Below are 12,522 nucleotides of genomic sequence, written 5' to 3'. Positions count from 1 at the left end.
GGATTTGTATTAGACACTCAGGTCAGAAGAGAAGGCAGCCACCATCAATCCTGAACAGAGGATTGTTTGTGAATCCAGTTTTAGGAAAGTTAGGACAGCAACAACATGGTGAAAGTCTGGAGGAGAAAAGAGATAGGAGGCAGAAGAACCAGTTTCCATGTACATTTCTGACGGAAAGAGGAGAAAGAGTTTAGGAGAAGGAAGGAAGGAAGGGAGGGAGGGAGAGAGGGAGGAAGGAGGGAGGGAGGGAGGGAGGGAGGGAAGAAGAAAGGAAAATGGAGGCAAAAGGTAAGATAAGCGAGAATGAAAATGTAACAAGAACAATTTAGAAGAGGACAAAGGAGATGTAAATAAAGACAAGAGCAAAAGATGGGCAAAAAGAAAAACAAAATGGAGTGAAAAGAAAGAATAGGTTAAACATGAGAAATGAATAAAATGAGAAAGACAGAAAAAGACAGAAAAAAATAGGAAAATGAAAAAGATGTGTGGAAAACAACAGGAGGACCATGACAATGTCCCCGATGAGATAAAACATGGAGAAGGGTAGAAGCCAAAGCCCCACTCTCGTTCTGCAGTCTCTCCTCTGGGTGAATGAGGTCATGGCTGATGTCACTGCCTCTGAGTCACACGCCCACCGAAGGAGAGGTGGAAAGAGCCCTGCCTGGTGTTCCGTCCCACCCTCTTGACAAGAGGGGTTAGTTTGCTGCTTTGTTCTCTGGGGCACTGTCTAGCCCCGTCCCAAGATGACTGATAAGAGGAGAGTTTCTCCTGCCCAGAGAGGACACTGCAGCTCCCTGAACACTTGGAGCTCAGCTTCACTGAGTTTGCAGGTCCACGTCCTTGAGATGAGAGAGTTAGAAAAGGTGTGGCAAACAGCTTCTGGCTTTTCTCTGACTATGACTAGAATAAACTGGCTCCATCTCACCAGGTCCGAAAGGAAATTCCCATTATGAATAGCAGTCCTGAGCATACAACAGGGACTCAAGCATGCTTTTTGACTGACTCATTGAACTACTTTCTCACATTCTATGCTCTCATCCTACTGTATCTGCAGCCCCACAGAGGTCTTGTTTTCTCAGACTGCCAGACCTTTCCCCATGTTATTCCATCTACGCAGTCTGCCTTTTGCAAGCCGCCCCACCCCAGTGCTTAGCTAACTCCAATCCACCCTTCAGCCCCCAGCCTATATAACACCTCCTCTGGACTCCTCTCTACTTTAACTGGGGTCTATTTCCACAGTGACTTAAATGTCCATTCCTCTTACATTGCACTGTGACTGTCAGTCCCTCTTCTAGAATATAAGCACCTCGAAGACAGGGACTGTTTTATATACTGCTCTATTATCAGCGGTTAACAAAATAGCTGGAATAAAATAAATTTTCAATAAATATATGTTGAAGGAGTGAATGCCCTTGATGAACTATGGCAGAAACTCATTGGCATCATATTATTTTTAGACCACTTCTAAAACATATTCATATTCTTACAGTCATCATCCTGAGAATATTTGCTGTTGAAGACAATACCATATAACTTAGTAATAACAGTGCACATGAAATTGTTCTGGAAACATTAGCTAGGGGCATCTGAGGATGGATTCACCCTCTCCCTGACTCCTCTGCTCCCCCAATCCTTGGGCTGTGAGGAGTTATGGAAAGAACACAGGCTTGAGTTAGATCTGAGTTAGATCCCCAGCTGTACCACTCATCAGCTGCATAAACTGAACCTCTCCCAGCCTGTTCCCTCCTGCTCAAACAGGAATAATAATACCTGCTCCTTAAGTTGTCTGTAAAGCTTAAGCACAGTTTTAAAAACATGCCTACCCCAAAACAGTGTGAATTTAATTTCCTTTCATTTTTGGCTTCTTTAACTGAATATAGATATATGAAAAATAGACCTTACTAATTTTCTTTCCAAAAGTCACCTTCTGCCAGAACCATCGTCTGAAAATACATCACTACCACCGGTGCTCTACAACTTACCTACAAATGCTTTCTGATGCATAATATTCATCAACACCATTTTATAGACAGGACCTAAGGCCCCTAAATGAAGTGAATTGCTCAATATCACGCAGATAATAAGTGAAAAACCTAGGGTGAAACCCTGGCCTCTTGAATTCCAAACCCAATACTCCTTCACCACTGTCCAGTTGCTACTTCTCAGGACATGGGAGGTGCTGGATAAATACTTGCACAGTGATTCACTCTCTTTCTCAGGTCCATGGGCTTGTCTCTGACCCTTAGCCAAAGCCAGACCACATGGCCTCAGGCCAAGACAACTGCAGGAGGCTTCACTCTGGTCTTGATTCTCTTCCCATCTGTCTTAGGTCCACAGAATGCCAGCACTGAAGGAAAACTTCAGGAGTCAGGGAGACCAGGGATTCCCAAATGCTAAACCATGGCCTGGTGCTAGCCTCTGACCAATAATTTTCACTATTCAGTGGTAAAGCAATAATAATAAAAATAACATGAGGGAAAATGAAATCCTTATTATTAATATTATGCATAATTAATTGATAAAAAGATCTTATTTTCTAATTGCTTGCTTTGCTTTGCTTGGGCAACTTCCAAGACTCATCCATGTAGCATTACTGAGAGAAAATGTCTATCTGTGCCACAGTTCAGATCCTTTAGCAAAGCCCTAATGAGAGACAGAGGCCAGGGAGGGCAGAGCCACTTACTCAGCTAGCTAATTCCCTCTGAACACTCCCAATTCTTGCATTTTTGAGCCAGAAGACACTGACTGTTGAAATTACAAAGACTAGGATTCAGTCTAAAAAGCAGCTTTTTGAGAGGGTTTGGTGTAGGTATTGATAAGGCTATAAGAGATGCAACTTTGTCACCCACAAGTTTTACCTAATTAATAGCCTGTCCATATAGGAAGGATTCAGAGAGACATGGGCTTTTATGGGAATCCCTGAATCACTTTATCACTCAACTAGTAGACTAGCCACAGCTTGATACAGAGACAAGCCTCGAGTAAGGTCTTGGCTGCAGAACTACTTCTAGGACCTCTGGGTTCGGGAGAGGTAAGGAACTAGTTGAATCATTTAATCTTTTTTATTTTTTTGAACTACAAACATTTAAGGTGAACACAAAGGGGAGGAAGAGACTAGATCTTTAAGAGGTAACTCTAATGTGCTGGAGCATAGACAAAAGAGAATGGGTTGGAATTTATGTATCTCAGATACACAAATCTTAGATCTCACCCAGTCTCTTTAATTGTGAGTCTAACTTAGTAAGCTTTGATAACTTTTTATTCTAGAGTTTATATTTATTTTAAAGAGTTACATCAGACAAATATGTAATCTGGGGTTTAAAACTTAAACTATGAGAACTAGCTCTCTCTACTTAGGTGCCTCATATGTAGAGTAGACAGGGGGACCCCGCCTGATAAAGGCTAGAGTTTGACCAGCGAACCTTTACAACTTCTTTTTAAATCCTTTTCCTGGAGTTAGAAAACCCAGGTTTGTATCCCAGCACTGTCAGAAGTAACAGAGTCAGTAAGCAGTAATCAATTTAACACCCCCCATTCTCAGCTTCTTTATCTGCAAAGTGATAACTTCTACCTCACAGGATTTTCTTAAGAATTAAATGAGATAACAGACTTAAAAGCACATGGTAGATATTTAATAAATTCTAGTACAAGTGTTGATGATGTTTGTAAATAGCAATCAAAAAGGGTCAGTATCAAAAAAAACAGAACTTAGTAAATATCTCGGAATGGTAATAGATCTTTAATATCTCATACTTTTACAAGTGTAATGATGTCTCAGCCTCCTCCAAACACTTAAGGTGGGTTGGTAGATAGAGAGAGAGACAGATAGATGGATATATATGTGATAAAGGAAGTACAATAAAATGTTAATGACAGATCCAGGTGATGGTTCTTAGTGTTGACTATAAAATTCTTTCAACTTTACTGTATTCTTGAAAATTTTGATAATAAAATGTGGGAAAATGTGGCTTTCACAGCCTCTTGCACTTAGTCCTAGACTTGGGTGCTCCTTGAGAAAAAGGATACTCTTGACTTCTGCCTTGCCTTCCAGGCACTATGCCTTCTACATAGCACTTACTAGACAACTTTTTTTCACTAATTAAATGAATATATCCCTACAATAGCAAAACAGTTATTTTCATTTTGAAGATAACGAAACAAGAAAAAAAAGAGTAAAATCAACCCATATGTTCAGAGAAATGAGATTTACTTACCCTGCCAGAAGAATCCCATCTTGCAACTTTTCTGACTTCTGGCTTGTTTTCCCCCTTGCCACAATCAACATCTATCTACTCCAGGCATTCACATAGCTAAGGTGACTGTTCACCTCAAGGAGGTCAATTATGCTAATAAGTTCCTTTGCCATGACACACACCGAATGCATTGTCTTTTTCAGTGTTTTTTCTAAAGACAATATTTCCCTCCAGTAGGTGTGACCTCCATTTTAGCCATTGCGAAAAAAAGAATTTTGTTCAATTTTTGTTTTATATCAAATCATATCATGTAGGCATAAAGCCAGCCAAACTTAGCAATCTTTCTCTCACCTCTCTGGTTACACTAAAAATGCCGAGATATAGCTGACAGCTCTGAACAGTGATCAGGAAGGCTGGCGGCAAGGAGGCTGGGCATGTGGGCTTTAGAACTACAACCGTAAATCTGGCTCTGACCAGGAAACATGAATTCATTTAGCAAATACTTAGTATGTCTTCAATGCCAATCACTGTGTTTGGCTCTGTGGATTCAACAGCCAAATATGAATAGATAGATTTGGTCCCTGCTTGTCTGGAGCTGAGTAAAAAACCCACCAACTCAAATGAAAAAAGAACGTGGTACAGCAGGAAAAAAAAAAAGAAAGGTAAGATTTAGAGCCAAAAGGACCTTCGTGAAGACTAAGCCTGATACCTGTAAACAAGTCATTTCATCTCTTTGAGGTATGCTATATTCATCTGTAAAATGTGGCAAATAGTAATATTTATCTATGATAAGGCCATGTCATAGATCAAATAAAGAAAACAGATGTCAAAGTCTGCCATAAGCCATAAAGTTAAATACAAAATGTAGTATTATAATAATAGCTGACATTTATTAAATTTATTACTAGGTATCAGGCCAAGTCCTTGCTTTTTCTTTTGTCTGCTTTTTAAAATTACTTTGTTGGAGTATAAAACTAAAAGGACATGGCACATATTTGGCATAAATCAAATATGTAAATGCAAGAATGATAAGGAAATAATTCGCTGTCCAGGTAAATGAAGGTAGGACATCAGCCTCAACACTGTATATTTAGATACACACCAGTTTATGGGCAGACCACCCTGGAGAGAAAATCCACAACACATGCCCTAACAGCAGCTGGCAATACTGTCCACACTGCTGTAAGGCTGGGAGGAATCTGGTGCAAATGTAAGAGGGCCCTGGTATAAACATTCTAAAGAGACGCTATTTGATTCAGTAGATGAGCCTTGGATTCTCTCGGGGGTGAAAGGAGCAACATAAATAGGTGATCTACCTCAAGAGCACAAAGAAACAAAGGATACATGCAGAGGAGTTACTGCTTCAATCTAGAGCCTTCACTTCACAAACAAAATAAGCTTTGACTCAAAGTAACAGGACTATAGCCAAGAAGGGGTTTGGGGTGGAAAGGAATGGTAATGATCCAAACTTCTTTTTCCACCAAGGGGAACAGAAAATTAATTTACATTCAGCATGCAGTAGATCTTTACTTTGGAATGCATCTTTTGGACAGACACACCCAACAATCAAACACGTCATGATAAATGATTTAATACATTCATCCATTTGTCCCTTAAAATATTTACTGAGTTATCAATGTTAGATGCTAAACAGTACCCTAGACACTAGGGGCACACAATATAGTGTAATAAATTTCAGGGTAGAGGGAAGGGAAGGATGCCATTAAAGACATAGGGCAGGACCCTAAACAACACTCAAGGAAGAAAGTCAAAAATGGGACAAACATCCCCCCGACCCCGCCGCCAAAAAAGGAGAAAGTCAAGGAAGGCTTCCCGGAGTCTTAAAGAATTAGTATAAGTTTTCCCAAGTTAAAAAAAAAATATATATATATATATATTACATACACACATACATGTACACACGTATATATTTGTATAAGTTTTCCAAGCAGAAGCAAAAACCTATGCAAAGACCCAGGGATGTAAGAGAATATGAGTATGGTATCCTTTGAGCAACAGACCAAGAAATTCACCATCTGGAAAGTCTTTCCATTTCTGTAAGCGTTTTGTTATAGGAAAAGTAATAATGGATTCTTTGAACAAATTCCACAGCCTGTGTCCCAAATACAAATGCCTGGAGGGGTAGAGCTGAAAAGGAAATGAGAGAAGCAGGCTGGGTGGGGACTGCTGTGAAATGAAGGACATTTGCCCCTTCTAAAGGTGGCAGCCCCGACATGTCTCTGGCCAATTCCCTCCACATGGGGCTGTGGGCCCAAGATTGCCAAGTCCTCTTGTTATTTTTTCTAGAGTAACAGTAAATCTGAATTTTCATGTAAAAGTTCCTGGCTTTTTAAATTTTAGAAACTAATTAAAAAAAAAAAAAAACTTTTTCAAGTATAGGGTGGGTCAAACAAAACCCAGCTGGGGCCCAGATTCGGCCTGTGGTCTGCCAGCCTACACCCTTGGTACATGGGAAGAAACGAGTATCCTTTGAGAACAGGCAGTGAGGGCCAATGGAGAACGCAGGAGCTGGAGGCAGGCTGGACTTGGTGAGAATCCTGGCTACCACTTACTTGCTGTGTAGCTTTGGGGAAGCTACTTAAGCCCTCTGGGTCTTAAGTTTCCTCATCTGTATAATGAGATAATAATACTGCATCGCTGAGAGGCTTAGATGAAATACTACATAGGAAGCCCCTTATACAGTGCTTTTTAGGAAAACAAGCCCAAGAAGAAAAGAAATCCCATGTTAGATAATGAAGTATTGCCAATCAGAAAGGTTAGTTATAACTACAAGATTATTTTTAATGGAAAATGACTAAAAAATAATAAAAGCATGAGCATTATGTTGTAAGTAGTAAACTATTTCAACCAACCATGAATAGTGTCCCATTATTAATTTTTTTGTATATACAGCCAATCTTTTATTCTATACTGATTTCTTTTAAAAAATGCATTTATAAGTCTGCACATTCAGTCTTGTAATTATTTTCCTTTAGCATTATACTGTAAACTTTGTTGTTGCTATATAAATATTTATTATCTACTCAGTACATAAACCGTAGTGATTTTTTTTTTTAAGTCATAAAACAGATCGTGTCACACCCATGCTTAAAATCTATCAACCAATGCCTATTCTCTTAGAATAAAATCCAGATTCTTGCCCATGGCCTCAAGGCTGTACAGGATCTGGTCCCTGCCCACTTCTCCAACTCACCTCCTACTACTCTCAGCCTTGCTCATACCCTCCCAGCCCTGCTACCTCCTTTGCTGATCTCACAGGTGCTTTCCTCCCCTCAGTCAATCTGATGCACCCTCTTCCTGAAAATCTCATCATTTGGGTCAAACAAAAGCTCCCGAGAGAGAACACTCTAGCCATGCCATTTCTGTTCATCTTTGTTTTTCTTTCATAGCATTTTCCAGAAAATAAAATCACTTTGTGTGTGTGTATATGCCTCCTTGTCTATTTTCTGCCTCTCTACGCTAAAATTTAAGTTCCCAGAAGCCTAGCCAGAGTTCTCACCTGTCCTGCTCACCTTGGCATCCCCAATGCCCAGCAGTGCCTATTACACAGAAGATAATCAATATTTGTTAAAAGAAAAAAATGAACACACCACCCATTGTTCCGGGCAGCGGATCCTCCTGAAGTCATCACTTAGAAGTGTCTTGCCTGAACTTATTTATTCAAACCCTGCAAGGCAAACACTTGAAAAGGTAGTAGAGTGAAATGGTGATGAGCCCATACTCTGGATCTGAAATGCTAAGGTTCAAATCCCAGGCTTGTCATTTATTAGCCCAGTGATCACGGACAAGTTGCTTAACATCTATGAGCCATCTGTAAAAGATGATACTTCATAGGGTGGTTGTGAGGATTCAATGAGTTAACACAGATAAAATGCTTTAAGAAGAGCTAGATATATAATAAGCATTAGATACACTTCGGCTACTGTTTTCATCTATTTCCTTGTTATGTTCTTATTGCTTAGTTGACCAGTACCTTTCCTCTCTAGATTAATTTCTTGAAAGAAGAGACCACTTCCAGATTTCCACGGTGAGCTGCACAGGCCCCCATAGGAGGGGGATGGGGGCAGAGCTGTGATATAGCTCTTGATGTAGGTTTGCTTACATTGTATGAGATTATGAGCAGGTCATTTAACTATTTTGAGCTTCGGTTTCCTCATCTGTAAAAAAGTGATAATATCTACCCCCACAAAACAGGGGTAAAGATTAAATAAAATAATCCTTATAAAATAAAATAATTCTGGGGCTGGAGGCAATGATGAATTTTAGGGGAAGAGAGAACAAGGTAATCAGTAAATCAATCTGCTTTGCAGTTCAATGCCGGCTGCCTTCTGGTGTCAGTATTACACATCGGATGTGGATGATTCAAATAAATGAATGACTCTGAAAATATGTTTTGTACTCTTCTACTGTCTATTTTCTATGATTGCTTCTGACAACTTTGTGGTGGTTTTAGATGCTTTCCTTAGCTATTAGTCAAACAGGAAAAATATACCACTCATTACAGCCAGCTCCATGAAATAAGATAGTCTAGTGTTTAAAACTCTCTCGATTTGGTGACAGGATGTTACTGACATGCCCATCAGCACAAAAACATTTTAAAACACAATAGAAGTGAAAATTAAGCTACTATAAGAATATCTACTTTATAAGGCACTTTGCAATAGCTCACTAAATTACAATAATTCCACAAGGCTGATATTATCCTCATTTTACAGCTAAGTGCAGAAACTCAGAGAAGTTGATTTAGCTTGTCTAAGGTCTCAAAATTGTAAATGGTAGAGGAAGATTTAAATGCAAGTGTGTTTGGCTTCAAACCCTGTACTTTTCTTTGTTACAGAACTGTGTTATATCTCCCCAAGTTCCTCAACATCTTGAATTGGCTCTAATTGTATTGCTAAGACCTGATGAATGTAGGTGAATCATACTAGACCTATATATGGAATTTAAAGCCAGAGTAACTAACAGAAATAGTTCTACCATATTTCCATTAAAAAGAAATGGTATATTTCAAAGAAAGGAGTGGCTTCAACTCTCATAAAGTTTCAAGATTAGAAGAAACCTAACGACAGAATAGATGTTACTACAGTATCAATAAGAATGAAAGGCTCTAAAAATGAGCTGGGGCAAGCCTCTTATTTTATAGAAGGGACCAGAACAAGGCTTTCCCAAGCTCTAACAGTTTTCAATAGTTCCTACTGCAAAGCACTCAACTGACATCTTCCACAGGTAGCAGGAAGTAATCAAACCCCCTCTCCAAGCATCCAACCTCCCAGGTTCCTCCGAAAAAAGTGAACATATATAGGAAAAGGCACATTAGAATAAATCAGAGAATCATTTACTCATTTTCTCAATATGTTATCAGGGAACAGAAGCAGAGAGACATTAACTAGGGAGATGGGAGAGACAGATATATTTTTCTAAACCCATCAACAAAATCCTCTGACATTCTAGCCAGTTGGTTCCAGACCTATGGAATCAACAATGAAAACCTCAAACTATAAAATGAGTAGCTTTCTGCTCTGCTGACAATGGCAAAAAGAGGAAATGAGTTAAAGAAAGAATTGGAAAATCTCCATGCAGCCCCTACAAGCCAGTTAATTATCTTCCATTAACACTGAGCTGTCAGGATTGACATCAGCCCCGTTAACTTTCTTGACCTTCCTCAGTCTGCACCTTGTTACCCTACAATGTTTCATGTTTATAAAGATAGGAGACTCCAGCTGTTCCGGCCTGACAGAACTTAATTTACATTTGGCCTTAATTAAGATGAGAGTCAGAATCATTGAGACCAAATGGAAAAGCCAGACTGCTGGGGGTTATGAAAGATTCAAATGGCATTTTCTTCCTTTTATCTGACAATTCTTATTAAGGAGACCTATGTCAACTCAAAACACATAAACCTTAAATATAAAGGACATGATTAAAATTCCGTATTGCAGGACTAGGACCCAAATGACTATGCCCAAGGGCTCTGGCGATCTTAGTACATCACTTCTGTCTTCTAGGGAGTCTGAATTCCAAATTTTGCCCAACTCCCTCTGACATCTGATTCCAGGCTAAGGATAAGGAGCACATGAATGACAGCAATACCGAAGTGAGCCTTCAGCTCTGACTCCTCCATCTAGCTCACCTCTCACAGCCAATGAGTCTCAATGTCCTGCTTGCAGTATCCATTAAAGATTTCTAGAATCCATTTCGTCTCCATCCGACAATGCCTAATTCAAATCTAATTACGTCTCACCTGGAGTACTGCAACAGCCCCTTACCGGGCCACTGTCTTCAAAAAATATTTATTGAGTACCTGCTAAGTGCCAGACATTTGATTAGGGGTAAGAACACAGCAATGAACACAATGAATATGATCTCCATCCTGCATGGATTACAATAGTTGGAGGCGCCAAGCATTATACAAATCATCATACAAACTGACATATGATTACAATTTATTAAAAATACAATGCAGTAAAGTTAAGAGTGCAATGACAAGAGACTTCTGATTTATCTGAGGGTCAGGGAAAGCTTTTTTAAGGAGTTGACAATACAGCTGAGACCTAAATGTTGAATTAGAATCAGTGGTGAATAGAGGAAAGAATACTCAGGGCAGAAGGCACAGCATCACATTGTTAGGATGGGGTCAGCAAACTTTTGCTTTAATGGTTTAAGAGAGTAAATATTTTTAGCTTTGCAAGCCATATAGTCTCTGTCTCAACTATTCAGCTGTCACTGTAATGCAAAAGCAGCCATAGACAATACATAAATGAATGAGCCTGGCTGTGTTCCAAGAGAACTTTATTTATGGCCACTAAAATTTTAATTTCATATAATTTTTACAGATCACAAAATATTATCCTTCTTTTAATTCTTTTTCAACCATTTGAAAATGTAAAACCCATTCTTAACTTCCAGGACATCCAAAAACAGGCAGCAGGCAAGATTTGGCCCATGAGCTGCAGTGTGCCAAGCACTAGTCAAGACTCTGAGGTGGCAAAGAACTGAGTGTGTTTGAGGCACCCTGAGGGGATCCCTGTGGATGGATGAGAGTGAGCAACATGCCAGAAACACAGGAAGTAGACAGGAGGGGGCAACCTTCTGGGTCACGTTACAAATTTTGGAACTTATCATAAGAGCCAAGCAAAGGCAAAGGGCTATAACCAGGGAAGAAAACAAGTTTTTACTCCCACAGGCATACATATTCTCATCTCTAAACCAATCTCCTCAGCCCTGCCAAAGGGAACTAAGACATTCCCTCCCTTGCTTAAAAATCATCAACCAATCTCTATTACCAAATATGCCCTTAACAAACCGAGGCCTCATTTCCTACTACACTTAGGGAAATACCCCAGACTCATGTCCTGGGACTTACTTTATCAAAAATGAACCATGGTCTCTCTCTAGAACATCCTTCCTGTCTTCTTTATTAGAATAAGACCCTCTACTCATGTCTTGAGTCTCATCTCAAATAACTCCTCTGGGAAGCAAATCATTTTCTCAGAAAGCACTCTGCATATTCCCGTATCACTGTGCTTAGTACATATTCTGATGGCTCTGTTTTCATGTCTCTCTCCTCCACCCATACCCTCCTTAGGCTCCCCCACCACTGTCCCCAGTGGACTCTGTGCCCCTCCAAGGTAAGAAAGACTGAGTCTTCTTTGTGCCCATATCCCCAGTGCCTATCATACTGCTGGTTCACAGCAGGACTTCAGTCAAAATTTAGCAAATTAAAGAGTAACTAGAATAAACAAATGGCAGCCCAAATGAACCAAGCACACAGCCTCATGTTCTGACACTGAATGTGTAGTTGAATAGCTCTACAGAAGCTATCTAACTTCCCTGTGCCTCAGTTTCCCATACCTCCATTAAAAAGGAGATACTGTTTACTGATTCTCTATAAATGGATGTTTTTCAGTATTTAAGCACAGAGCCTTTAGCATTGAAAGTGGTTTCAGTAAGTGTGCTGGAGAGCAACATCAGCAACACCTGGAAGCTTGTTAGAAATGCAAATTTTCAGACCCTACCCCAGGGCTACTAAATCAGAATATGCAGTTTAACAAGATCTCCAAGTGATTCGTTTACACATGAAAGTTTGAGAGACATTATAAGCCAGCCTGGTCAGGCTTGAAGGAGATGCTAAAACTGATTTTAGAAATAGCTTCGATTTTCAATTTGCAATCATAGCAAAACCAAAGGGATTCTCAGCAAGGATTCCTGTGCATGCTTACCAAAAAGTAATAATAAATCAAAACAATTTTCAAACGGATTTAAGGCTCAATCTTCCGATAGTTAAGTACACAATAAGCCAATGTTTAAA

The 12,522-nt window shown here is 39.6% G+C and overlaps 1 protein-coding gene across 6 annotated transcripts in view; it reads right to left on the bottom strand.

The window, feature by feature from the left end:
• The window catches only part of FGGY (FGGY carbohydrate kinase domain containing), a 367,647-nt gene that overhangs the window by 316,924 nt on the left and 38,201 nt on the right, over positions 1–12,522 (bottom strand). The window contains exon 1 of one of the 6 annotated variants that reach the window (XM_006919259.3): positions 4,215–4,351. The exons of 4 other annotated variants lie outside the window; for them this stretch is intronic. The gene's annotated coding sequence lies outside the window, so the exon portion shown is untranslated. Of the gene's footprint in view, positions 1–1,982; positions 2,070–4,214; positions 4,352–12,522 lie in introns of those variants that run through there. One more of the 6 variants, XM_025052083.1, reaches the window with a different exon arrangement.

The sequence above is a fragment of the Pteropus alecto genome, unplaced genomic scaffold (genome assembly GCF_000325575.1).
Source record: "Pteropus alecto unplaced genomic scaffold, ASM32557v1 scaffold25, whole genome shotgun sequence".
Classification (NCBI taxonomy): Eukaryota; Metazoa; Chordata; class Mammalia; order Chiroptera; family Pteropodidae; genus Pteropus; species Pteropus alecto.
Note: the sequence above shows the minus strand (reverse complement) of the source record. Positions and strands in the feature narration are given on the sequence as shown.